At 40.0% G+C, this 26,816-nt stretch overlaps 1 protein-coding gene and 1 pseudogene across 9 annotated transcripts in view; both read right to left on the bottom strand.

The window, feature by feature from the left end:
- Positions 1-26,816, bottom strand: part of APTX (aprataxin) — a 117,351-nt gene that overhangs the window by 20,600 nt on the left and 69,935 nt on the right. For 6 of the 9 annotated variants that reach the window (XR_004950038.1, XR_001595062.2, XR_004950040.1 and 3 more), the window contains exons 11-13: positions 20,614-20,782; positions 18,581-18,712; positions 504-597 (exon numbers count right to left, since the gene is read on the bottom strand). The gene's annotated coding sequence lies outside the window, so the exon portion shown is untranslated. Of the gene's footprint in view, positions 1-503; positions 598-2,872; positions 4,640-18,580; positions 18,713-20,613; positions 20,783-22,526; positions 22,630-26,816 lie in introns of those variants that run through there. The other 3 variants (XR_004950039.1, XR_001595071.2, XR_004950043.1) reach the window with 3 other exon arrangements.
- On the bottom strand, positions 14,394-14,512 carry LOC118601385 (annotated as a pseudogene).

Below are 26,816 nucleotides of genomic sequence, written 5' to 3'. Positions count from 1 at the left end.
AGGAGGGAAAGGGGGTATGAGAGGGAATGAGTTGCAGTCAAGTCGATGGAATTGGACGTCCTAGCCTGTTATGTTGGTGAAGTTGGGAAACTAAAGGGAACTCACTAGAAAAACAGGAGATGGAGGTCAGAGTGAGATATTGACATGAAGATTGTGGAGGAGATTCAGTTATGGGCAATGATGATATCTCAGGTGAAATATAGAAATGGGTAGCTGAGGCAGGTGAAGGACAAGATTATGGGAGAAGATGGTGGGGGGGAGGTGTCAAAGAATTAACAGGACAGACACTGGACACAACATCCTCGTGGATACTGAGATGACCCAAGTTATAACAGAAGTAAGCCTGGATTGAGAGAGACAGAGAGCCCAGGGCTGAATCTGTTTCGTTCCAACAGAGAACTGAATGGGAGCAAGGGAGTGAGCTGGAGCCTTAAACAGGTCTCAATCTCTCTGGGTCTCAGCTGCCTCATCTGAAAATGAAATGGCACAAATAAATAACCTACCTATAAGGTGACTTCCAGCTAATAACTCCAATTTTGGATTCCCCCAAAGGGACAAGCTGAGCTGGCTGATTCAACTCCTTTGTCACTCTCTGACCTGTAAAAAGGGCAAATTAGTAAGTGTATCAATTTACCCGTTAAACAGCATTTAGAGTTACACTGTGAATTAGGCTTTTTTTCCTCTACCATATGCCACCTATGTTCTAGGAACTCAGAGCCCCAAGTGCCTTAATTAACCATGAAGGAAAGAAAATTCTATTCTGCCACCAATACCTGTCTCTCTCTTATTTCCACCATGTCATTCCCACCATTTAAGAGGTGACAGGGAACCTTTCTGATCAAGTGTGACTTTCTCAACTTGGCATATAAGAATCTTCACCAAAGTCCCCTCCTAGACATCCAGTTGTTCCCAGCATTCCCCAACACGGGCTGATCACTGATTGACTCTAACAGTGCTGCTCAGGCCCTTTACACCCCACTGCTTCCCACAGCCCACACCCTCTCTCCCACACACACATGCTCAGCTCACTCCTGTAGAGAACAAAGCACTGTCAGCCCAGCCCCTGCCATAGACAAGTTCCATAGATAGTTACCGCTCAGTATAGAAATGACCTTGCTCATCTGCACTTGTCTAAGAGAATCCACTTTCAGGTATTAATGACAAGTGGTGAATAGAATGAGCCAATCTCCAAGAAGAGCGCTAGTCTGTTTGGTTTTGTTTTCAGTCTCTGTGAGATTATGCTTAAACTATATGATTGTTGAAAATTACTTTATTTAAACATATATTAAAGCTGGGCATAACCAGAAAATTGGGGGAAATGGGACAGATTTTTCTCATCATATACTATCATCTCTCCTTTTGTTCTTCTTTGCATTTATTTAAAAGTACCAAGAACAATGTTTGGTTGCTCTGGTTAAAATTGCCATGTCCCTTGATTTATCTGTTAAATGGCATTCAGAAGTATGTGAAAATATTGGTCAACATGCACAATCCCCAAGGTGTTTACATTTAAAATAATGAAATGATAAGTAATTTCAAGCAACCATGCCCACCCTCATTCACCTTATATTTCTCTTAAAGACAGTTTTGGTCTTTGTTGAAAATATATATAATTTTTGTGATCTGTTAGAACTTATAAACCTAGAGAGAAATTTCTTAAAATAAATAAACAGAACTTAAGGGTGAGAAGAATTTATTTCAGGATTCACATTCCGGGAAATAAAATCCATGCTCAACATCATTATGATTGAAATGTGGTCAAATGAAACAAATCCCAAAGGGTCTCTGTACTCCAGATGCAGCCAGAGTATTTTTAGTTCTGCTCTCCTTCAACTCAGCAGGCCGACATTTGGATGGGGGAACTCACTCTAATGCCCAGAAGAGTTTAGGGTATGAGATTTTTTTTGTTCAGTGCTTTTTCGAACCGAAAGCGTATGCTATTCAAACATAGATGATAATGGTGGTAAGATGATGATGATGATGATGATGATGATGATGATGACGATGATGATGAATATAGCTTATCCTCTCAAACATATGTGAACAAATCAGACACAACATTGCTCTCCACCAGGGTAGGGCGCACTGTTCACTGTTGAGCAATAGAGAAGCGGACTTGAAAATATGTTCACTTAAAAATATGTTCAATAAAGTGTGACCAAGACTGGGTCACTTTGTATGGCAATCTCCAACAAAACGATGGCATAGCTGCAAAAAGACACACAGGTCATTTTGATGTGAAATCCCTCATCCAGAACAAATTAAAGCCCACACAGATTGTTTTTTCTCTATGACATGCAGAGCCTGTTTACAGGGACAGTGGAGACATTGTTTCACGTAAGCTCAGCTATGCCCATTTTTGTGAATGCTAATAGGTCTCAATTATCTCGGAAAAAAAGTCACTATTTCTTCTAAATAAATCTGATTCACTTGTACATATGTTCCACTTAAAAACAAATTTAGATGTTCATAGACTTGTCCACAATTATAGACCAGAAGCTATTTGTCCTGCTATTTACATTGCTAATACCCACTAGTCTATGGATATCAACCTGAACTTTTCTGTTCATTATACTCAGTAAGAGATCATGTTAGAAATACTTTTCCCAATTACTCGTTTGCCTGCTTGTTTTCACTGTGATATTATATAATCATATATGAGTACATCTTTATAGTACTTTTGAAGTTTCACTTTTTATATTGAAAATTTAAAGCTGTCCCCAACCAATTTTGGTAAAAAGTGTGCATGAAGGATCTAATGGCATTTTTGCCAAACAGTTAGACAGTCATCCTGAATCCTTTATTCAAACAATCTCCTTTCTTCACTTATTCTAAATTCCATTTTTATCTAATACTAAATTATTGTACCTACTTTGGCCCATTTCGGAACTCTCTACTTATCTTTCTGGTCTCATTTCTCACCACTCCTACCCCCCACCTCCACCTTCATCTCTAAGCTCTGTCCATGCCAATCTATTTACAATCCCAGATTGGACCAGCTTCTCTTACTCATGCTGTTCCCTCTTTTTGGAAAGACCTCTCTTCTCTCCTCCTTGCCAACGTCTACTCTTCCTTAGCTCACCTCCACTGAGAAAACTTCCATGGCCCATTCCCCATGCCCAGTCTGGACTAGACGCTACTCCCAAGCACCTGACACCCCCAGGAATTCTATCATCTGATCTATAACTCTGCTTATTTGTCTTTCCCACCAGACCAAGACGTTCTTGAGGGAAGGGAGTATTTGTTTTTGTAACCTTCAGTGTCCAGCACGGTAGTTGTTAGATAAATTAATTAGACCTTGCCAGTGCCTACTACCTGCAAGGACTATTTGCTGTTGCTTGTGCTTATACTCTTCAGATGCTAAAGGACTTGCTGCCAGCATCTCCAGCCAGGTCTCCCCTGGGCACCAGTGGGTGGGCCCAGTTCAAAATCCTGTTTCCTCTAGGCATCCTTGCTTAGGTATAATGACCCACCCATTCCCATCCATACCCCATGATATAGCACAAATCCTCTTCCAAGATAATATATTCGGGTGGCAATAGATCTTTAGTAACATTGATGGAAAGAGGGCTTGGTTGTGTCTCCTGTCACTCAAATGCCTGGCTCTTACTGGAAACTCCAGTTGAGAGGAAAGTCATCGTTGAGCAGAACACCCACCAAACACTGCTTTGGGCTGTATTCTGTCACAACAGCCACATCTGGCATTTCATTGCAGACTCCAGGGAATCTGCAAATGTTTGGATAACCTAATTCTCTGGAAAAATCAATAACACAGACCGGAAAGGATTTATTTGGATCATGATCTCTTAATTCCCACTTTAAAATCTGACCTAGTTTTTCTGACCACATAAAAAAATAAATATCCTCCTGGATTTAGTGTGGTGCATACGTAAAACTTATAAATTCACCCATTGTGATTCAGAATAAAGTATTTAGAAAAAATATATATACCATCATCAAACACACAATTCATTCTGGACTAGGCACTTTACATTCACTATCTCTAACCTGCACAATAGCCCTGCATGGTAGTTATGATTATCTCCACTCTAAGTGAGGAAACTGAGGCTCTGGGAAGTGAATTAACCCAGCCAAGGCCCCTCACAGGTAAACAAGCCAGACCCTAAATTTATCTCAGCCTAATTTCAATATTCACTTATAGTTTTTAAACATTACTAGATTTTTTAACATTACCACAGTGTATTCCAGTATAAAATACAAATACAATGAGAAAATTTCTCACATTGAGAAAAGTTTCATTTTTCTCAAAAATGTTACTTTAGAAACAAGAGGCAATGTTCACCAGCCAAGTAGTCACAAATTTCAAAGTCTTTCCACACCTGCCTCTCATGTTTGTTTCTCTTGAAGATGGAGTCCCACACCCCCATCCCCAGAGGGGGAAGAGTCTCACCAAATCCCAGGCATGAGGCTGGCATTTCAGCGTGGTTAATTACTACATCTGCACCATCAGCACAGACGCACAGGTGCTGCTTTGCATAAACCAAGGACTGACTCGCAGAATCCATGGAGAGTTTTCCAGTCATAACATTTTTTCTCCGATCAAAATTCCACCATCTTTTCAGCTTGACGCTTTTTTCCCCAGTCGTCAGCCCTTGAATTAGGTCACAAATGAGATGTCCTCCAAGGGATAGCACAAATAGCATTATTTTTTTTAAATTAAATTTATTGGGGTCACATCAGTTATAACATTATATAAGTTTCAAGTGTACAGTTCCATAACACATCATCTCTATATTGCATTGCATGTTCACCACCCAAAATCTAACCTCCTTCCATCACCATACTTTTCAAAACTGATACTGATGACTAGTAGATGAAGGGCCTTCTGTGCCCTCTCCCCTCTTTTAGGAAAACTGGATGAAATGCCCTGGTCTCCCCCACCCCTTACTCACTTTCTGCTAAGGAAGTGGGCCATTTGATGGGTGAGAGCTCACACTTATGATGTAGCAACTACCGATGGGCAGAATCACCATTTTAAACACTGCCTCTTTCATTTCTGCTCCACGTGGTACGTACCTCTGGGCAGTCCCTCCTAGTTGGGGCAGGCCTGCCATTCTTTCTGTTCAACCTATGACTGGGTAGGTGTTGCAGACCTATAGTCCTGGCATGTGGATGGTTAGAAAAGTGACTTTATATCTGTTCTGCAGGCCCAGTTACTCGCTTGCTCACTCTGCCATGTGGCTGAGTATGTGAATCTAAATGACTTAGATTTGAGATGAACAGTAGAAGCATGAACTTCAACTTCACACAAGCATCAGGTCCTCCAATCCAACTTTTACCAAAGTTTACTTTAGGTATCAGGAGCTTGTCTATCTATGAAAAGAGTGATACTTTTCTCTCCTATGTATGTTCCCGCCATTGGTCAGAATCAGAATAGCGACCTAAATATCTGACACCTGAGAGTTCTTGGGAACAGGGTTCCAAAAATATTCTCTATCAACATTAGAATGGCACCAAGTTGAGGGCACATAGAAAACCCCTCTTGACTGCAAGATGAGATCTGACGGGTGGCATATGAAAAGAACGATCATTTGTGCCCTGCTTTCTAATCCACGATATGCTTTTATATACTCCCCAAGCCAGTGATGCTTTGGTTGGCCGAACCTGGCAAGCCACAGAGCCCCCATTTGCAAAGGTAAAAAAATTGGGAGTTAAACAGTATGTGGCTCCCAGATACTGCCAGCTACTTTGTACCTAAAAGACTAGTTTCATCAGTAGCATGTTGTCTAATTTCCATGTATTTGTGGTTCTTCCTGCTTTCTTTTTGCAGTTGATCTCTAGTTTCAAAGCATAATGATCAGAGAATATAAAAGACTAGTTTTAGTATAAGTACTATATTGCAAAACCACAAACTTCAACCCAACTCAGTCTCTCCTAACCAATATTAAACAGCTAACAGCCCAGTGTCTCCCCATTTATTCCCTACTTTTTGTTTGAAGAGGAAAACAAAGACTGACATATTACCCCATTAGTCTTGGAAGTAAGAAAAAAAGGGGAAAAGCACGTGTGAGTAAGGTTCACAGCATAGCCGTTTGCACATATTTTTCATTCTTGATAGAAATAGAGCCTATTTGCAAGGACATAGGTCAGGAGGTCTAGTGTCACAATACTATATATAAAGAAAATTTGGAGTTTAAACTGGCTATAAGCTCACATGAGCCAGCAACATGAAAGCACCGACAGGGAGGCTGATGCTATCAAGGGTGGCATGGGTGGCAGGTGCGTCCAACGTTAGAAAGGTGTGTTCCATTCTGTACTGGCAGTCTCATGGCAGTGTGGCAGTGTTGGGTTCCATCCCAGATGCCACACTTGGAAAGTTAATCAACAGGCTGAAAGGGCATGCACTCACTGAAGGGCTTTGGAACGTGTTCTTTATTAGGAAAAATAAGGATGTTCAGCCTGGTGAAGAGAAAACTTAAAGGAGTCCTGATATCCAACCTCTCCAGAAACCCAGCATGTTGCTGCCCCCAAGGTGGACCACCTGAGGTCTTTAGAAGCACTCGTTTATCTAATTATGCAACCCGCATGAGTTCTCTTGTGAATTTACCTGCCTGCCACTGCCATGGTGTGCCTGCTGTACCCAGATGTCAAGCCAATAGCTGGGATCAATTAGCAATTGTAATTAAAGTTGAATGTGATTAGCAACATAATAGTGAGATATTCTCTTTTAATTTCCTGAAGTTGGGAGGCTATAACATTCCTGACAGAAGATAATAAATATTAAAAAAGCTCAGAAATTCAGATGAACATTTGAGTCACATCCAAGTAATTATTCGCCAAGTCACTGTTACAAAGTAGAAATTCACTGGCCCACAAACATATAGATTATCTTAATTAATGGTCTTCTGGCCCACTACCAATAGACTTGGATACCCCTGCCATCTTTAAATGCTTAAAAAATAAATAGCTGATGACTGTCCAACAATTTGAATGTACTTAATGCCACTGAACTGTATAGTGAAAAAATGGTTAAAATGATAAATTTCATATCATGTATATTTTACCACAATAAAGAAAACGGTTTTTAAAAAATAGCATGAGGGGGTGGTAAAAAGTATAGGCTTTTCTGAGTCAGTCAGAAAGGAATATAAATTCTGCCTAGGCCTCATACTGGCTCTGTGATCTCAAGCAAGGTGATAACCCTCTCTGAATCCCAGATTCCTCCTCTACGAATTGGAGTAATAATGCCTACCCATCAAACGAAGCAAATAGTTGAAGGTAGGGAGTAGAAATGATGCATAGAAAGCACCCCGTGGATAACATGACAGCTGAGGATGGATTACACTCAGCATAAGGACCCATGGGTAGAAGTTATAGGAAGGGTAAGGAAAAGTTGCTAACACAGAATCGTCTAACAATGGAAGAGGTACCTTTACAGAAAGACTGTAGCTCTATAAAACCACAGCCCTAAAAAGCACAGCTCTAGAGAAACGATAACCCAAGAACCAGAGCCCCAAGGCTGAGGCTCCTAATCCATTCCACAGGACGAAGGTGCCACCTGTTAACAGCCGACAATCACTGTGCAGCTCAGGCTTCCGGGAGGGATCATTCCTCGAGGCCACCAGCCCCACGTTTCCAGTTACCTTACTTGTTTCACTTCCTTACTGATCACCTTGGAGAGAATGACTGTCTTTTCCTTGATCTTCCTTATGGCCACAGTCCTACCATCACTGTAATAAGGAAAGCCACTTAGACTCATTTGTGTGAGATCAGAACGGTACTCCCTCCTCATCCATGAATAAAGCTGAAGCAATGTCTTCCCAGAACAAGCTGTTTTGACGCACACAATAATTTGCTCAAGAATGTGGAAGACACTGATTGTGGAGAGGCTTGGAAAGTTGGAGCAGCTACCCAGTTTGTTAACACGCTGTATGCCTTCTCGCTGAAAACCTAATTGTGGGTCCTGGTTGTTAGTTTGAAGTCTCTGAAAGGAGCAGGAAGTGAGGAGGCAGAAGTGGGGATTACCACTTAAGTACATAGTTTTTAGAACATTTCCTAGATTGTTTTCCCAGCTTCTCCAGGCACTGCCTTCCCAAAGCTCCCCTAGAATTGTATAAACCTTTCTCAATACTTTATTTTGGATTATTTGCTTAAGTGTCCAGGTCTCTAGACACTGTGAGCAACCTGAGGATGAGAACTATGCCTTTTTCTGTTTGTACTCGCTGCACCTTCTGGAAGCCAAATATGGAGTAAGTTTTCAATGTAAGGTTGTTGAATACATTGGATAGAGAGCTGGGGCTGAATGGGCTGGGGAGAAACAAGGAAAGGAAACCAAGGAAAGAAGAGGAACTACCACAGGGCACAGACTCCTTGCTTTACACACTTTCTCTTGTGTGATGGTTTAATCTTAACAAGAACCCAACCGAGGCAGGCATTATTATTATCTTTTTTGAACAAAGAAGTAAAGTAACTTGCCCAGAGATGTCCATTAGTAAGTGAGGAGTCAAGATTCAACCCGTATCTGCCAGTTCCAAGCCCATGTTGTTTTCTCTAAGAAAATAAAACTCAGCCCAGTCCTTTTCCCCAGTTCTGTGGCTCTGCCCTGTTTCCCTCTGTATGACTCCTTCCCTGTCCTTAAAGCTTTTCCAACAATCCAGGGAGCTGTTAGTTTTATGATAATTCCAAGTCCTAAGGATCTATGCCAAAGCATTTCTGTGTCCTTCTAGTAGGAACTATTTAAAAGAATGAATTAACACACATTAGCTAGGTGCTACTTTCACTCTAAAAAAGAAAAGTGATGGATATCTTTGCTGTGAAAACTGGTAGGAAATAAACTACCAGTTATGCGTTATTAAAACAACTCTAATGAACATGAACCTAACATGCTCAAGTGATAATTGGGATAAAGATAGAATTTGAATTGGGATCAGTAAATAAATAGATTAAATCCTCTTGTCAGTGATTCCAAATAATTTTAAATTATTCTACTTTGCAGCGTGTAAATCATTTTAATACATTTTAATCTAATTGACTCTTCTCAGAAGGATCAAATGAGTTAGATATTTTCACCTTTTAATGCAGACAAATCTATCAATATTTTCCTTTCTGGTTTATCCAGTGCTTTTTGAGTTTATCCAAAGTTTGTAAACTCCTTTCTAAAACCTTATTTTGCTTTTATTTTTTACAGTGGATTATTTAAACCATCCTGAATTAACTTAGGGAATAGAGTGAAGTGAGGATATAATTCAATTTTTCCTATACAACTAATCTATTACTTCAGCCCAATTTACTGAATAATTCTCTCTTCCTGTTAGTTTAAAGTCTCTGAAAGGAGCAGGAAGTGAGGAGGCAAAAGTGGGGATTACCGCTTAAGTACAGTTTCCCTGCAGATAATGTTGGGAAAATAAAACTGACCTTGTAGGATTCAAGGATTAGGAGTAATACACAGAAAGGGCTTTGCACAATAGTTGGCACAAAGTAGGTCCCTGGTAAGTATTAGTTATTAATGCCACCAATAATACAAACAGTCTGATTTCCTTATTATTTCCAGTCTAAGAGCTCACCCAGAAAAAGTTAGAGGACATCAATTATGCTGAGTGGAGGAAAAAGATTATAAATGATTCTCTTAGTCTCCAGAGTTTCTGCCTAGGAAACCAAGTTCTTGCCTCGTTTGAATGGTGTTCAAGGGAATACCCACTGGCTGCAGCTCAGGCTTAGCATGATGATGGGAACATACCCCTGCCCCACAATGAACATATGCCCGGGAGCCAGCCTACTAGATTCCAGTCTGGGTGAAGTACTGCTTCCCGGAGAAACCAAGAGCAGCTACGCAAATGCTGTCCCCAGTGCCCCAGGTGGCATGACCTTGGCCAACTAATGGGTAACAGAGGTACAGCTTGAACTGAATTAGCCCAACTGCAAGATCCTGACTCCTAACCACTATTCCATGTTGGGTGTCTTGTCTCCCCTCACCAGGAAAAGCAGAGATGCAAATACCTCATCATCTTCAAGGGCTAGTGGAGCTCCTAGCTGTGATCACTTTCCTCCCAGAAGTGATCAGCCCTGACACTAGTAATCTTTTCTTAGCACTCCTGGCATAGAATAAAAACCTAAATATTATTCTATCTACTGACATTTCTTTAACCAAGTCCTCAAATCAAAAAGGAATAAAAAAAGCTGTCTTTTATATTGTATCAATTGTCTCCCAAGCTATCCAGGAAACTTTAGGATGTCTGAAGCCACTCTCATAGCCAATCACAATGACTCTGTGTCCTAGGTGATTCACAGATAAAAACAGAGGAAGACTGCTCAGCAATTAAGAAGGAGTAAGATCATAGACTTCCATAAGTCTCCTGTAGACTGGGCTGCAAAATGAGAAAGCACCAATGTGCTATTTACTATTTGTCAAAAGTACAAAGTTGCATTTCCAAAATATCAATAAATCTCTGGTACCTCCTGACAGGTAGAGCCCAATTAGGAGCTTCACAGGAGCCAGGGTTGGAGTCTAGCCATTCCTGGACTAGGAGCCCTGCTGATCACAGCTAAGCACAGTCTGTTAATCACGGGAGACTGATGCCAGGGATGCTGCAAGGCCAGGGCACGGGGAGCAGCTGCTTGTTGTCTACCAATGACTCACCCCGGATGACCAGGGGCTCTTGTTGGGCCCATTGCCCTTGTTCGTAGGAAGCATTCTCAGAAGGACTCCTCTTTGCTCAAGCCCAAAACTGAAGTTAAGGCAGGAGGCCTCGAGGCATGCAGGAAGCCTTGCTACTATCCCGAGATTGAACCTACCCACAAATTCAGGAATAGAGAACATGAGAACAAGCCATGGGCTTTTTTATGTGTCCTGGGCTTTGGTGGTCTGTTCTCTAAAGCCCTTGAAAGTTGTGCTGCTTTTATTCAATTACCATTTATGGAGGACTAGCTAGGTGCCTGGCACTGACAGAATTGCCTTGTTCAAATTAACAAACATCTGCTGAGCACTTACCATGTGCGAGCACTTTACCACAGAGCGAGGACTTATGTTTAAAGGAGGTGGCCTTCCGGGCTCAACGTGTGTGACTTCCACTGAGCTCAGTGCCCTGGTTTTCACAGCTTTCTCGATTCCCACAGTAGGAGCAGTCTGGTTTACCAGAAAGAGCACTAGACCAGGATCCAGAAGGTTCCATCTGCTCACACCCTGTATGACTTACGGAAGTCCCTTAACCCACCCACCTCAGTTTTCTCATGGGCCAAAAAAGATGCAGTAAGATGAATCTAGGATGATTATTATTGAAATATAGAAGGAGAATGAAAAAAATGTATTTTAGTCCTATTTAATCTAACTATTATAGCAGACAAATAAAATTCTCCAACTAAGAAAGACATGGGGAAATTGAAACATAAAATCAGCCCCAGGAAAATAGGTTTATTTTCACAAACAGGTTTATTATCAGGGCTGCTGCACCTTATGTTTCTGGTGTTCATTTTGTTCAGTGCCCAGTCACAACATGCAGAATAGCCCCAACCACCACCCCCTCAGAATCACTGGATCTGAGCAGAAGGGCCCTCAGCCCACCTCATCCAGTATTCTGCTTCCACAGGACTCATCACCAACATCCTAGTGGAGGCCTGTGCTTGAACGCACACAGGGGTAAGGCATTCATTATTTGTCAATGTGCTACTCCACTCCTGCTTAGCTCTGATGAGTTAAAATCACAAAATCCAAAACCTCTCCTGATATCTACCCCTCTGTGGTCCTAGTTCAGCCCCACTGAAGCTACCTGAATTTACCTAACCCCTCTTTCCCAAGGCAGTCTTTGACACAAACCCTCATCCTCTCCCTCAGAACTTCTCTAAAATGCTCTGGAGTTTACAAAGTACTTCCCTTATAGGTCATTAGCAAAATGACATTCCAAAAAGGGGAATGGGGACCCACACTCTGACTTTGCTCGAGTGCTATTAACAGGAATGAGTTTATTCAGAAGCTGACATTAGGCATAGAAAATAGGCATGACCTTTTCAACCAGACCCTAGGGAGGATACACTAAAAATATATCTATGTCCTCAGGCACCATGGTCAGAGCCGACACTATGAATAACCCTCCTTGCTCCCTGGAGACTCAGACAGGCAACGAGAAGGGGCCTGCTGGCCAAATTGCGTGTAAGAGGGTGAAGGCCAGTGCTGGCCTTCGTCCTCTAAGAGATGACGCGTGATCCAGAGCAATGGAGGCTTTGTTCATGCCTGAGCTGTGAGACGGGCCAGAGGAGGATTATGAGAATGGGAGGATTTGACTATAAAATAATCATGATAATTTCCCTCAATATTTGACAATTATGAGCAAGAATTTGGATTCAAATTAACTTATGATTAAACTCAAATAATGTTATGGTACTGTTGATTAAAATGGAACATCTGGCCGTACTAAGTCCAGGTCCTTGGATAGCAGAAAGACTTAATCGCACATAAGTATTATCACTTAATAATAACAATAAGAATTAACATTTATTGAGCCAGTCATTGTGCTTCACCTAGATTCTCTCATTTTATCTTTATGACAACCCTATAAGGAGATACTATTATTATCCTCATTTTACAGTTGAGGAGACAAAGCTGATAGCAAGTAAGTAACTTGCCCAAGGTTGTACAACTAGTAAACAAATTACTCTGGGCCTATGTGACTTGGATTCTGAGCTCTTAACCAAGAAACAAAAAAAAATAAAAAATAAAAATAAAATAACAGAGAAAGAATAAGGCCACTTTCCGTAGCTAATTAGTTATAGAGCCATTTGGACTAGACCAAGGTGAATAGATACTATTCACTCCAACATATAGACTTCTCCTGAGAAGCAAACAGGGCAGGCCTGACTGATGTAGACTCTCTGGGGGTTTCTGGGCCCAGGACTCTGCCATCTGCAATCTAGGCTTTACCACAGCTCCCTAGTCATATCATACATAGATCGCCAGGCTCTCCTGCCCCTTCCGCCACCTGTGCCCGCTTGACCAAGCAGAGGCACTTGTTCCTCCAAGCCTGTGCTGAGCCCCTTAAATCTAGCAGTCTACCTAGAAAACCATGACCCATCTGTGCTTCCTTGTCTGTCACCCCCCTCCACAGGTGCTGAGCCTGCCTGAGCATCTGCCACAGCTGGCTCTTCTCCTCACCTGCCCTAAACTTAGGTGACTCTGAATCTGGATCTACAGGCTGCATTCCCATGCCTATTTTAAACCTTAAGAAGCAATAAGCCCAGTGGTTTCAGCCCACCAGACTTGAATTCAGTCTCAGGCATGCCATTTGAGAGGTGGGTGACCTTGACAAGCTTCCCAAACTTAGCCTCAATTTTCTCTTTTTTTCTGATGTATAATTGATATGGCATTATATTAATTTTAGGTATACAATGTAATGATTCAATATTTATTTTGGTGTCAATGTTCTTATCTATAAAAGTGGATTTTAAGGATTCTATGAGGTAAGATACAAAGGACCTAGAATTTACTGCTTAACCCAATCTGAACTTGAGTATTCCCTGGATACCTCCTGCTCAGACGCCACCTAAGACTTAGCTTTGAGTTCCTGATTTGTTTTCAATTACCATTCCTAAGGTAGGGCTTCCCTGAACTGACAACTCATATCAAACCACACTGGAGACACGATGTTCACCTACGGCTTGTTCACAGAGCACTGGAGAGGCAAAGTGCCTTCAAGAACAAGCCTCCTGAAGTCACACACCTGATTGGTGACAGAGTTGAGACTAGAACACTGATTCAAATAATTTGCCTACTTGCTGCCATTGTTTAGGATGGACTAAAAAGTAAACAGAGGTTAAGTTTCTTGGTAAAGAGATGCCATTAATATGATTATTTATAATAACTGTGATCCTCTGAATCCCCAAAGTTGGGTCATCTAAAAATCCTTTTCTTTCACTTTTGTAGCATTACATTTATCTGCCTAATTAGATTTTAGATATGCCAAGGCTCAAATTAATTTGAATTCCCTGATTTCAAATGAGATGACAGTGGAATTTGGTGCCCCAAGAATGAGCTGGGTGACAGACAGAGCTAGTTAGGAAATCTATTTTGTCGAATGTAATCTCTGGGTAATTAGGATGTAATCTCTGGGTAATTAGGATGTGACCGTAGGCTACTTACACTCACTGTTACACTCTCAGAGTTAGGAGTGACACTACATTATTTGTCCATTCATAATTGTGATGATTCCCAAACATCATCAACCACATGCTAGTATCACAATTTTTGGAATATCTTTGGATCGCTATTATCTACTTCGTGTGTTTCCGTAAAATCACTTTTTTATTTTATTAAGCTGTGTCTAAACAGTAATATCTGTGCAATCATAAGCTGATATTCCAGTTATTTTTATTCTAATATGCATTAAAACAAATACACGACTATTGAAGGTATTTTTTGTTTGTTTTTTGTTTTGTTTTGTTTTTGAAGCCTACAGCACCTAGTCTTCCTAAGTGGTCTCCCATCCAAGTACTAACCAGACCAGACCCTATTTAGCTTCTGAGATCAGATGAGATTGGGCATGTTCAGGGTGGTATGGCCGTAGACAAAGTTTTTCTTTTTTTAATTTCCCATTAGTGATACATAAACCACTACCTTGTCAGATGCACAAATTCCTTCTACACACTGTACACATTTGATCAAGCAACCTCCTCTTCAATAATTCCAGTGAGGATACTCACTACTTTCCAACTGTTACCTAAGCAGTTAGTTCCAGCTAAATGGTCAGAAAGCTTTGGAAGGTCATCAGGCAGTACTGGAATATTCTGCAACTTTTTCCTTTTTTTCAGAAAGAATTTCGTAAGAGAGTATAAGACTTTATGGTCAGAGGTGGTTAGAATTTCAACTCCACTACTTGTAAGTTCCTGAGCAAGTGACAACTTCTCTGAGCCTCAGTTTCTTCATTCTACAAGAGGACAGTAATACCCATCTGACAGGGTTGTGCTATTGGGTTAAAATGCATACATAAATCATCTAGCACAGCACCTGGCACAAAGTAATCATCTAATTAACTTGAGTTTCCTTCTTTTTCCACAAGAGTACTGAGTAAAATAACCCGGAAATGCTGACTAATGGCTTGGTAAGAATTGGCCTGGTTTTTATCCTAGAGCCACTTCAATCACTCACTGTTTTGCATATGAATTTGGGACAGTATTTTTCTCCACACCTGACCGGGAACCTATTATCTTTCCAAACTATAGCTAAGGGACATTATCATTCTGAATATCAAGGCAGAATTTCTGACTGAAAGGGCAGAGTCCTCACTGTTGTTTTTCTAAGTGCAACAAGTTACCATGATCCCAAGGGGAAATCGGGTCTGCCCAGGGAAGGGAGCCTGCTAGGGAAAGGGTGGGCTCTAACCTGGGAGGCACCAACCCTGAATCTGGTTAGCTTAATTCAACTGAATTACAGCAGAAAAACATAAGGCATTACTATCTAAAGAGCTGGGGCCTTTGAACTGAGGCTGCATAGCTCGCAGAAAAAGTAGGGAAAGGAGAGCTGGAGCACCTAATGAGGTGGTCAAAGCCTTATTTGCATTTGTTTCACTCATTATTATGTGGCATTAAGGAAATTTTCTGCTGAACAATGACCTTGACATGTGATTTCCTGTGCTCTCTGGGAATATGCAGAGCATTATAAGAAGCAATGATTCCCAAAGAGCCCATCTAATCTGACAATTTTCATTAGCTTCCAAAAGATTTTCTCTTTTGTCCATGTCTCCCATTTTTTTAGTGTGTTATTATTTAAAAAAAAAAAAAAAGGAGAAAGAGCGAGAGAGAACAAGATCTATAACCTTCAATGTCCTTGCAAAAGTTAGAAGTCTAACACAAATCCTATCTTTCACTCATCTTTGCCACCAGTCAGCACTTCTCAGCAGGTGAATTAAATACACACTAGCCCAACTCTCATCTTTCTCTGAAACTTAGTGGTACTCTCCAGGAGAGTCACGTGAGTTTGACCTAAGAGCCAAAGACTATCAGGACCACGCACTGATCTAGGCTGTCAGATCTTGAGTACTCCAATCTCAACCAATTTTGAGTCTTCATTAGAAACATGGATTGTGAAGGGTTTAAAAATAAAAGTCTGATTGTGGTCATTTACAAACTCGGTTTGATATGAGTGAAATCTACTATCCAACTTTCATCCCCAAATATCTTTTGTTTCTGATACTGAAACCACTAAAACAACAAAAATAGAAATATGATTTAAATATTTTACAGTAAAAATTAATCAAAGCAATAGCATTCAGCACAAAATTAATACTTAATTATTCATCATTATCAACAGTAAGAGTACCAGTAAGATGATGGTACTCATTAGCAAAGTCAATTACAATGGGTTTAATAAGGAGTTCAATTAAAGTAAGATAAATAAAAAAGCTAAAAACTAGAGAATTCAATATAGGTTTTAAATGTCAAATGACTTCATTTTAGATTTATCAAAATCCTTAATTTTGATACATTGCACGTTTCAACTTTAAAATCTTGTTTTCTGGCTTTTCGAAAGCTATTTTTATTCCCCCATCCTACCCCTCCCCTACTTCTCTGGAATCATTCTTTAGCAGTCTAGTGAATTTCTCTCCATTCTTGGGCTCTAATGAATTATTTCTCTCACACACACATCCCCCACACACACTCTGCCCCCTAAATCAACAGGTTCTATTATCTGTCCTGGGGAAGAAAACATTAGCATCAACAATCCAAAACAACTTATGGAAAATGCCAAACCATGGACTTTTGGGTTTCAGAACACTATATAGGTTTTGGGGGTAACTAGGTCTTTCTAATAATACTTTCTAGAACATAGCTTAGATGCACCTTGTCAACTATCTACACACACACCAAATACAGGAGGAGCAGGAGCCCACACATTAGAGTATGAACTGGTAAGAATTTGAGATTTTAAATTTGCTACAGTGGATATACTTAAAGTTGGTTTGACAAGGGACCAAAAAAAAAAAAAAATGCATGAGAAGCCCTAGTGTCTTTCCAAACCATTTGCCAGCCCCCACCTGAGAAGGAAGTTATCTTAACTTCTGGATCAGCTCCTAGACCTTTCTTTAATGCACAGAACCAAGATAATGGGGGAAAGGGGAAATTTAAAGTTGCCAAAAAGGCTATGTTGACCTACATAAAGAAAAGCTGAGCAAAGAAGGAAGAGTGAAGAGATAAGCAAGTTTACGTGGGTTCAGTTGGATAAAGATTTGGAGTAGCTTGTATTGCAGAATAAGACAGAATGGAGAAGCTACAATGTTGGAGAAACAGTTTAAAATTTTAAAAAGGATTTTTAAGAAGTTATGCTATAGAGTTTTCAGGAGAGATAACAAAAATGCTTTAACTTTTTTATTTATAATATGTAATATATAATAATGTTAATTATTTGCTGGTCTATTATTCATTGAATGAGACTCCATGCTGGACTGGACCACAAGGCGATTATCTCCATCTGCATAATATCAAGTGCCAACAAAGATTCAAGTTACCAGATTAGTTGGCAATCATTATTAAGGCTGTGTGTCCGTATGTATGTGTGCGTGTGTTTTATTCTTTTAACACAGTTTGCTTTCCTCTCACCTATTAGACATTAAGTTCTTTGACATCATGTACTCTGCCTTTTGTAAAATAAGAATAAAAAGTATAAAGCTCTAGACACAGTATGGCAGGATATGCTCATGAAAGTTTACTGCTTGATGCAGAAATAAGACTGAGATCATTTAGCTACAATGGCCTCCATGCAGAATGTATCGATTCCCTGTTCTCTTCACTGAGGCTCTGGAAGGGACAAAGAAGTCCTAACTGCCAATTCTGAAATCCCCAGGTGCACCAGCCCCAGATTACTTTAACTATTGTTAATTACTAGTTCCTCACAACTTACTGCTCCACACCAGTGCATCCTAATAGCATGACTAAGAACCATGGACATAAAGGCAACAAAAGAATACATTTGAAAACAAGCAATGTCTATAGAGACTGAATAGATTGGCCTGAGAAACAATCCCCCAAAAGCAGGACTGGACAGTGATGGCCAAGCTCAGTGTGGACCTTTCCAAAGTTGGGGACTAGTCTCACTCAACTCTCCCAACGAAGGGTAGTTAGGGCCCAAGACTTTCTTCTCTAAAGTGTAGTTTGAAGATCATCAGACTTAGAGTCCAGTAAACTGGATTCAATCCAAGCTCTGTCACCATCTTTAGAGGTAACACTAGGTGGGAGGTTGTACAAAGAAATCGACTTTGGAGCTAGACAGACTGGGTTCAAATCCTAGTTCCTTCACTTACTCTTTTGTCCATGGCTAAGCACTTCACCTTTTTGTGCTTCACTTTCCTCATCCATAAGAAGGGGTAATAATACTTACTCATCAGGGTTTGTCATAAGAATTAAATAAGCTATATGTGGTGCTCAAGAAATGTCAGTTGTTGCTGTGTGGCCTTGGGCAAATTACTTAACATCTCTGGACCTCAATGTCCTCATTCGTAAAATAATGGGGATGGATTATATAATTTCCAAGACTCTTGACAACAGAGAACTCTAAGAAGATATCAGATCCTGACAGAGAATAATAAACACAAGGAAAAAATAGCTAAGAAAAACTTGGCATGAGATGTTGGTTAAATCTTACCAGAATGGTCAAGGCAGAGGCAGTAGAGACCAAACAGGCTAGAAAGGTGATCATCACCCAGGTACTACTCTCCACAGTCAGCAGGATACAAGGAGCAGCTCACACTCTCCTCACAAAGGCCATTCCCACGGGCTGAGCCAATGGAGAGAAAGAAAAAAAATGCTAAACAAAAAATACTTAAAGACCATCAGAAGTAAATTCAATAAAAAATTATTTTTAAATAGAACAAAAAAGCAAACTGATCTAAGACCAGGTTCTGAAGCTAGTTCTATCACTAGCTTGGTTTCCAATTTTGTTTTGGCTAACCAGGAAGCTCACAGCAAAATTTATTGTTCATTTTCAATATCTCTACAGAAGTTTTATATTGTCACTATAAGTCTACTCCCCATTTCACTTGGCCATTATACTTTATTTTCCTTGATCATAGCTTTGTTTTTATTTTAGATTTTCCTATTTCATTGATTTATTCTTATAATTTCCTTGAAATTCTTTATAAAACAAGACAGGGTATAAAGAAATAGAAATCATTTTTCAAATCACTCAGTTACTTTATGTATCATTTCTCTATAGAGCTCAATGTCCAACATCCCTTTCAGTTTTAATCCTGTTCATTCTAATCTTTTATTTCTAAAGCTCAGTCCATATTAGGTTACCTTTATAGAGCCTTGTCTTACTATGTAAATAGCAGTGGGTTGTTCAATGTGTTTTAAGTTTTCCTTTCATTAAGACTCATTTATGCTCCCTAAGATTATTATCAGTAGCACTAATGAATTTGAAATGACTCATTTTATAGATCCCCATCCATTATATTAGGCATTCCATTAATATCCTAGAAATGCATTTATAATTCTAACATTTGAATGGGGCTTAACGTTTACATAGAACTTGTTAGCTTGACTAAGAGTCTGAAATTATCTTACTTTGATCTTCAGCAGCCCTATATGATAAGTGAAGCAGACACACATCTCCATTGCAGAGATGAGGAAACAAAATATATACAGATTAAGTGACTTGCTCAAACATCATTCAGGTAACAATTCACACAGTGACTTGAACTCTGATCTTCTGATTCTAAACTCTGGGCCCTCTCCCAACCCCTACAAAGGACTCCTCCAGCTCCCATTGAACACTTCCAGGTCACATATCTCCTGGGACAGCCTCTTTGATATGTTGCCCTGGAGAGTTACCTGCTCTTTTCCTGTGGAGTACCAGAGAATGGGTCTTATTCCTCTTTGACACGACAGACCTTCTAATGTTTGAAACCATAATCCTATAACCTTTATATCTTTATTCCTAAGTCCAACATCACAGTTAAATTCCCTCAGAACTGTTTTATCTATTAGGCCCAAAATGCCCAGTGCTTGGGGCTCATGAGCTTTCCAGAGGCCTATGGGGGTGGGGCGGGGGGAGAGCATAAATGAACTGGCTCTAAGCTACAGAAAAGCAAACTGAAAATAATAAACCTTTAATTAACAGCCTGCAAAATGTAACATTATATAAACTGCATTGTTAAATTTATTATTCATAAAAATTTTCATTACTTGTTATAATTTGGATTTGATTCTCTTGTTTTACAAGAATTCTTGAGTAGACACAATAATTGATAAGGCATAGTGAACAGTACATTTAATAAGTCATTCATAGGCAAACAATTTCAAAAGCAAAATTATAAAAATCCTTCTAACATTTTTATGGAAAATTTTACATTTAATTGAGATGTGGGTACATTTTAATACATTTAGCATAAGTGATAAAACCTTCAGAAGAGTCTACAGAAAGCTTAGAGTGATCCAGAGTCTCCCACTGCTTAAATTCTCTATACAGGTCAATAAGACACCTTTTAGTAACGTTACTCCCTGTGGCCTAAGTTTATGTAGCATCTTCTAACTGCTGAATTTGGCCAGTAAATTGAACCTCATTGGTTTGGAAGAAAATGAAATTGCTGGGTAGCACTTGGAACCTTGCCACAATATCACCAATACGGCCTATAATGTGTCAGAGATAATAGGTAACTAAGAATTCAAAAGGACCACCTATAGGAAGCTTCCTCTTCGCACTAATCAAACCCAGTCTCCTCCAGACTTGATGAGAAACTGCTCTTTAAAAACTCAAACTGTAGCAAAAAGAGCTTCTGCAGTCTGCATATTGCCAAGGGCATGGTTTTAATTGCCTCAAGGAGCCTTGGGGTACATTGGAAGAATCCTAAAAAAAAAAAAAATTGTATGTTAAAAACTATCTTGTATCCAGACAGAGACTACTGTTAATTCTGTTAAACTTCTTACATTCAAAGGATATGCTTGGCATCAAATATGGGCAAGTACTTAAAGACCCAAAGTCTCTGTGAGTGCTGCCTTCATAGAGCCTAAGATGAGACCATTGGGCATGAAGTCTTTTACCTTCAGTGCCCCCCAGAAGCCACCAAGGGAAAAAGCTGTGGGGATCAGCTTGTGAATCCTACAGGCTGGTGATGATGGCAAACCTTCCTGGAGAGCTGAACCCATTACTGTTGGCCTTGATCCCAGGCTTTCTCGAAGTCCTGGGGAGCTGAATTACTGAGGCAATATTTTGATGGTACCTGCCAATTCTAGAACTTGCTACTTGGCTTAGGAAAGGAAAGCCTGAACCTTATTTGGGTTCTAGGGGGACTACCTGGGTCTTTCTGCCTGAGGCACAAAAGAAAGCAAATTCCTGACAAGAGTGGGGCAGGGGACATGACGCCCTGCATCAAGCGACTTGTGTACAAAAGAGCTTCTAACCAAAGGTACTTCATGTCTTCAGAGGTTCTGGGTGGCCTGGTTAAGGATGAATTTTCCTCATAAAAGCCCTGTGTCTCCATCTAGCATTTCTAGATTTGCCTCCTATTCAGTCTTCCAAGTCTGCTTGTTCCTTCTCTGTGTCTCGAACCCAAGTTTGCCTCTCCGCCCAGGCCCTCCAGAATGATGTTTGGTTCTTTTTTTTTTTTTAATAAACAATTTTATTAGATGAATTCATTTATTTGACACATTAAATTAGGCAAAGAAAAATACATGCAACTTCGGAAAAAGAAACACATTCTCATACTACTTGAACATATAGCAGTGGTCAAAAATAATTATTGTGGGATGAATCCCAGGATTAATGAAAAATAAACCCTGGACAGAAAAATGTCAGGCTTCTCACTTCGCCAAGTCCTTTACTAAATGTGCTTCCTTATGTTCTTCGGCTTCTTCCGACTCTTTCACTCTCTAGTATCTGCAGAAGATCGGTACGTGCAGCTTCCAACCTGCGCTGGTGATCTGGGATCATCACGTAGGACTCCTGCAGGATTCCCGCCTGCTTTTCAAAGGCATAATCTGTACTACCTTCAGCTTTCATTTTTTAAATCTTTTCTTGTTCTCTTCTTGTTCTTTTGCTTCTTTTTCATACATCATTTTTTTTCCTTTGGCCAATTGCTTCATGCCAGTTTTGATCTTGATCTGCCTCACACAAGAGCCAAGGTCCCTCGGGTGCCACGGGAAGAAGGAACGGAGAGCAGGGGTAATCCAGCAGAGAGAGAGCACAAAGGAGGGGCTTATGTCCAAAATCAGCTTGGTCTTTGACGCTGGCTTCCCCTAGTGGTGTCTACAGATGTCCTGGCTGTATTCCCAAAGCCAGTCTGGGCGCCAGAACCAGCCAGGGCTGCACAGCTACACCTCTGGTCTTCCAGGCAAAGTTTCTAGATGCTCTTATGCAGAGATCTCTAGAGCATCTAGGTAGAGATTTAGTCAGGACCCTTGATCAAAGGGAGAGGTTTGGCCATAGAGTAACATAGCCCTTTTCACAATATAGTAGTACTTACTGAGTACCTGTGCTACTCAGGAACTATGCTAGATACTTGAGGTACAGCAAGGAACAAGGCCTTCCTGGGCCCTATCACAGAACTTAGAGTCACCTTCTGACCTACTGAACGGACATTCCGCTTCCTTACCCACTGTAGGTAGCCCAGTAGTTTCAACTTTCAGAGTAGCCTGCATCTTTCCAATTATGACATGGGCAATAAGAGAGGTTACATCCTCATGGACCAATACCACCTGGAATAACAATAAAGCTAAGAATCAGTACAGCCAAGGTTCATTCCATCTCTTCTACCCGATTGCCATTCTAGTTCATGCATTGTTGCCCTGGGATGTCTATGATCTATGGGTACCTCAAGGATATATCCATCAGTCACTTCACATTGCAGCTCTAGTGCAAAGGAAAAAATTCGATAGACAATAAATACCCTAGGGCTACTCAGTGTAGTGCACATTAAACCTGCTCTTTCCACTGGAATAAGTATTTAGCTCATTGGAGCATACATGACAGCAAGAAAAACATAGCTCATGAAATCATATTTATTTGCTATTAATCTTATAAGAACATCCTTTATCCACATTAAAATACTCAAAATCAAGACCCATAGTCATCTTTGGGGCATATGATTGATTAGAAAGAAGCATTCCTGAATCATGATATTCATGATACTGATTCCTTGAAGGTTAACACAAGGAGAAAGATTATCTGCTCTTTTATTACAGCTCCCAAGATAAGGCTTCTCTCATCTATGACCATGGATACTGGTTTTTCTGAATTTTGTAAAGTTTCTAATGTCTAACCTAAATCCCTCCAAAATATCATTTAATTCTTACTCTCTTATGCTATCTTCAGTAAGTATTACTCCATTTCGAAGGTCAAATACAAATCATTTAGGTAATATACTTTAATAACTAGGAGTTTGATTTAGCATTTTTAAATTATAAAATTATTTTTAAATTGGCTATTTCATGGTCTTCTCCATATTTACTGCAACTGAGTATATCTCACTTTGTTGAATAAATGCATCCTAGAAAGTTAACTTTTAAAGTGAATCTTTCCCCTCTGACAGTAATATCAAACCAGTCCCAAGACAAAAGAAAATCACCTTTAATGATACAGGAATCTTTTTAAAATTGCACATTTAATGGAGAATTTTTTATAAAATAATAATAACAAACATGCGAAGACTAAAGTTTCTTTTGTTTGGCAGAATTGCTTCTAGAGTTAGAGGGAAAACAGCAATTATAGTTTAAGAACAGAACATCCTAGACTAAAAATTCATTCAGCTTTTATCAAATCTCCCTACCATCATAATAACTCCTTGTTTCTCCTTGGGTACTCAGACCTTGTTTCCTAGCAATTGATAGAGACTGCAGGCTTTTAGGAATAAGCAATTGAGATAAGACTGAGGAGAGTGAAGAGAGAGGTCCCAAATACCACAGGAAGGGGATCCATAGGCGATTATGGAAAAAGTGGGCCTCCCTCTTATGTGTTCATAGTGTTACCTGTTCCAATTTAAATTTAGGCTCTAGACATCATATAATAATTCATTTAATCAACCAGAATCCATTCATTTTATATCCATAAAGGAGGGACAGCACAGGTGGAGAAAAAAGTAACTAGTAAAAGGAGGTCAAAATGTAGTGTTGTGAATCAGATTGTAGAGTGACCAGGAGTTCAGCACCTTGCCCAAAGACACCAGTTACATTGTGCGTGATTGTGTGTATGTGTGCATATGCACATACATGCATATGGGCACATGCACATGCAAATAACAGTGTAGTAATGGCACCATGACTTTGGTAGGGGTTGGTACAGACTAAATCAAAAGAAAAGAGGGAAAAAAAACAATACAGATCTATTTATATGGTAGATTTGCAATTATATAAAAGCAAAGAAAAGTCATCAAATTTTAACTGTGGTTATTTCTATGATCGTGGATGGTTTCTCTTAGCACTTTTTTTTATATTTTCTTAATTTTATAGTAATCATTCATCTTTGACTTCCATATGTAATGAGGAAATTTTTTGTTTAAAAAAGAAGAAAAAAGTTTGAGATGAAGGAATAGCAGGCCTAGGGAAAGTACCTGAGAAGAGAATAGAAAAAGACTCGATCAAGAAGCAGAGGGTGGAGATAGTGGAGAAAACATTAAAATTCACAAGTGAGGTCAGTGTGGGGCTTAAAGGCAGCTCTAGGGTTGACACAAAGCAGGGACTGTAAAAGAGATGAACTAGGTAGTGAGGCCCTGTAGCTGTAATTTACCCACCTGTATGTACTGGTACCCCCAAATTGCTTCACACATAATAAAAGAGGTTTGGACCTAAATTACCAACTGAATGTGCAAACTCAAGACGCACTCGACAAGAGGGCAAAAGAGGAGTAGAAAAGAAAGATAGCCGTCCCAAAAGCTGCCATCTAGAGGGACCATCCCCTAAAGCCAAGAGGAAAGAGGACATGACAAACCCATCTCAAGAGCAGATTGGCCGCCACCCAGAGCCAGTTACTAAAACACATGGCCCACAGCAATGGCTCTCAACCCACAAACAACAGCAACAGCTCTCAACCCAAAAACACAAAGGCAGACTCAAGTGAAAGGTAGAGGAGACTCTTTAGAGGGTCCAGAGTGAGAGCTGCCACCCAATCCTTCTTTTCCAAGTCACTGAGATACAACCCAGGATTTGATAACCTGAGAGTGAATCTCTAAGGGATGTACATGAAGTACATGATAAGAGGGAAAACTATCCATATATTAGTTCCGAGCCTTTCTCCTCCTGCCGTGCTTAAGAAAATTCTGTTCTACAATAAAAATTTTAAAAAGAGGAAGAGAGAGAGAATTCTATCTTGATCCACCTCATCTCACCTCCCAGCCAGGAATGGTCCTGCTTTGTTGTTTTGTTTTGTTTTGTTTTGTTTCATTTAAAAAAAAAAAAAAGTCTTTGAACTTTGTAATGCAGAGGAAAGGAGCTGGGGAGAAAGACAAGAGTCATAGAGACAAGAGTTCGTGGGGCATGGGGGAGTTTTTTGGAAAAAGACTTGAGGTGAGGGAGATGAGAAAGCTGCTTCAGTGTGAGAGAAATAGGTGGATGAGAAAAGGAGATGTTAGATATGTATCACTGTGGTATCCTTACCTACCCTTGCAGATTTCACAAAAGGCACGTAAAGGGCTGAGACCTTTAGAAATGACTATATTATTTTAACCACGACAGTGCTGTTGTCCCATGAGAGCACAGGCTTTAAAAAGATTGCACATTGATGAGGCACAGCTTATTCCTATAGGGACATTAGGGCTCAGGGGTGAAGCTAACTAGAGTCCAATAAAACCACAGCAAACATTTACTTCCTCATGTTCTTGTGTGCATTGGGTAAAATAAGGGTCTTGAGCCCTTACTGTTTTCCCCTGGGATTTTTTTCTAATAGAATTGTCCCCGAAGTTCCTAAATCTGAAAACTGCTCAAATATCTGACAGTACAGAAGGTATTAAAGCACACTGTGTTGAAAATGACATGTTGAAAAATGATATCTTCCCTATGCTTGAGCTGCACAGAAATGTCTGTTCCAGGTATGTTTTAAAGGATGAATGGGCAAATCTAAAATACTCTTTGTAGCTCAAGTACAATACTTGACAGTTTCATACCTTGGTGTTCTCTAATGAAAGCAAGGCTTCTTTAATGAAATCAATTGTACTTGTTATAATAAGTAGAAATAATGAGACATTCTGCACATACCAAGATGTGCTACTAATCTTATATGCACAGCCATAGGCATATATATAAGGTACACACTGGGACCTGCTGGGGGTCATGAGAACTCAATAGTAAACCCTGAGCCTTGGTAAACAGTCAAGAGCTAAATGGAGACAAATGACATCCCTGTTGTGGTGCAGTAATATTCCCAAAATCCAGGACAGAAATAGCACAAATGTGGTATGCATGCTACCACCCCATCTCCAGTGACTATGGCAGACATTATTAATCAACTGATACTCTTACCTACTAAACCATGCAAGGACCCAGAAACCTGCTCATTGCAGTTCTTCAGACAGTCACTCTTAATGGATCAGAGCTGGCATGTGAGATGAATTTTATTTGCCATTCCTAGCTTGTGGATGGTTAGGGCCGAAATGTCAATGTAGGGGTGAGTGTACAAAGATCCCACCCCAGGAGCACACAGGGGTATTGGAGTTGATGGGATGAAGATAAACCGACTACAGAGCTGGCCTTCTGCAAATGGCAAAGACAGGGCACTTATAGGTGGCAAGTGGCATAAAAGGCACCCTTGCCTATAATTATCTCTCAAAATCCCAAAACCACTTCTATTTTCACCTCTTGGTTTTAGGCACTGAGGGTTGCTGTTCAAATGAAGGTGCATTCAGGAAAGAGTAACCTTTTGAGCTACTGTCTTTTATAAACATCTTGTCTCAAAT

The sequence above is a fragment of the Rousettus aegyptiacus genome, unplaced genomic scaffold, assembly GCF_014176215.1.
Source record: "Rousettus aegyptiacus isolate mRouAeg1 unplaced genomic scaffold, mRouAeg1.p scaffold_m13_p_3, whole genome shotgun sequence".
NCBI lineage: Eukaryota > Metazoa > Chordata > Mammalia > Chiroptera > Pteropodidae > Rousettus > Rousettus aegyptiacus.
Note: the sequence above shows the minus strand (reverse complement) of the source record. Positions and strands in the feature narration are given on the sequence as shown.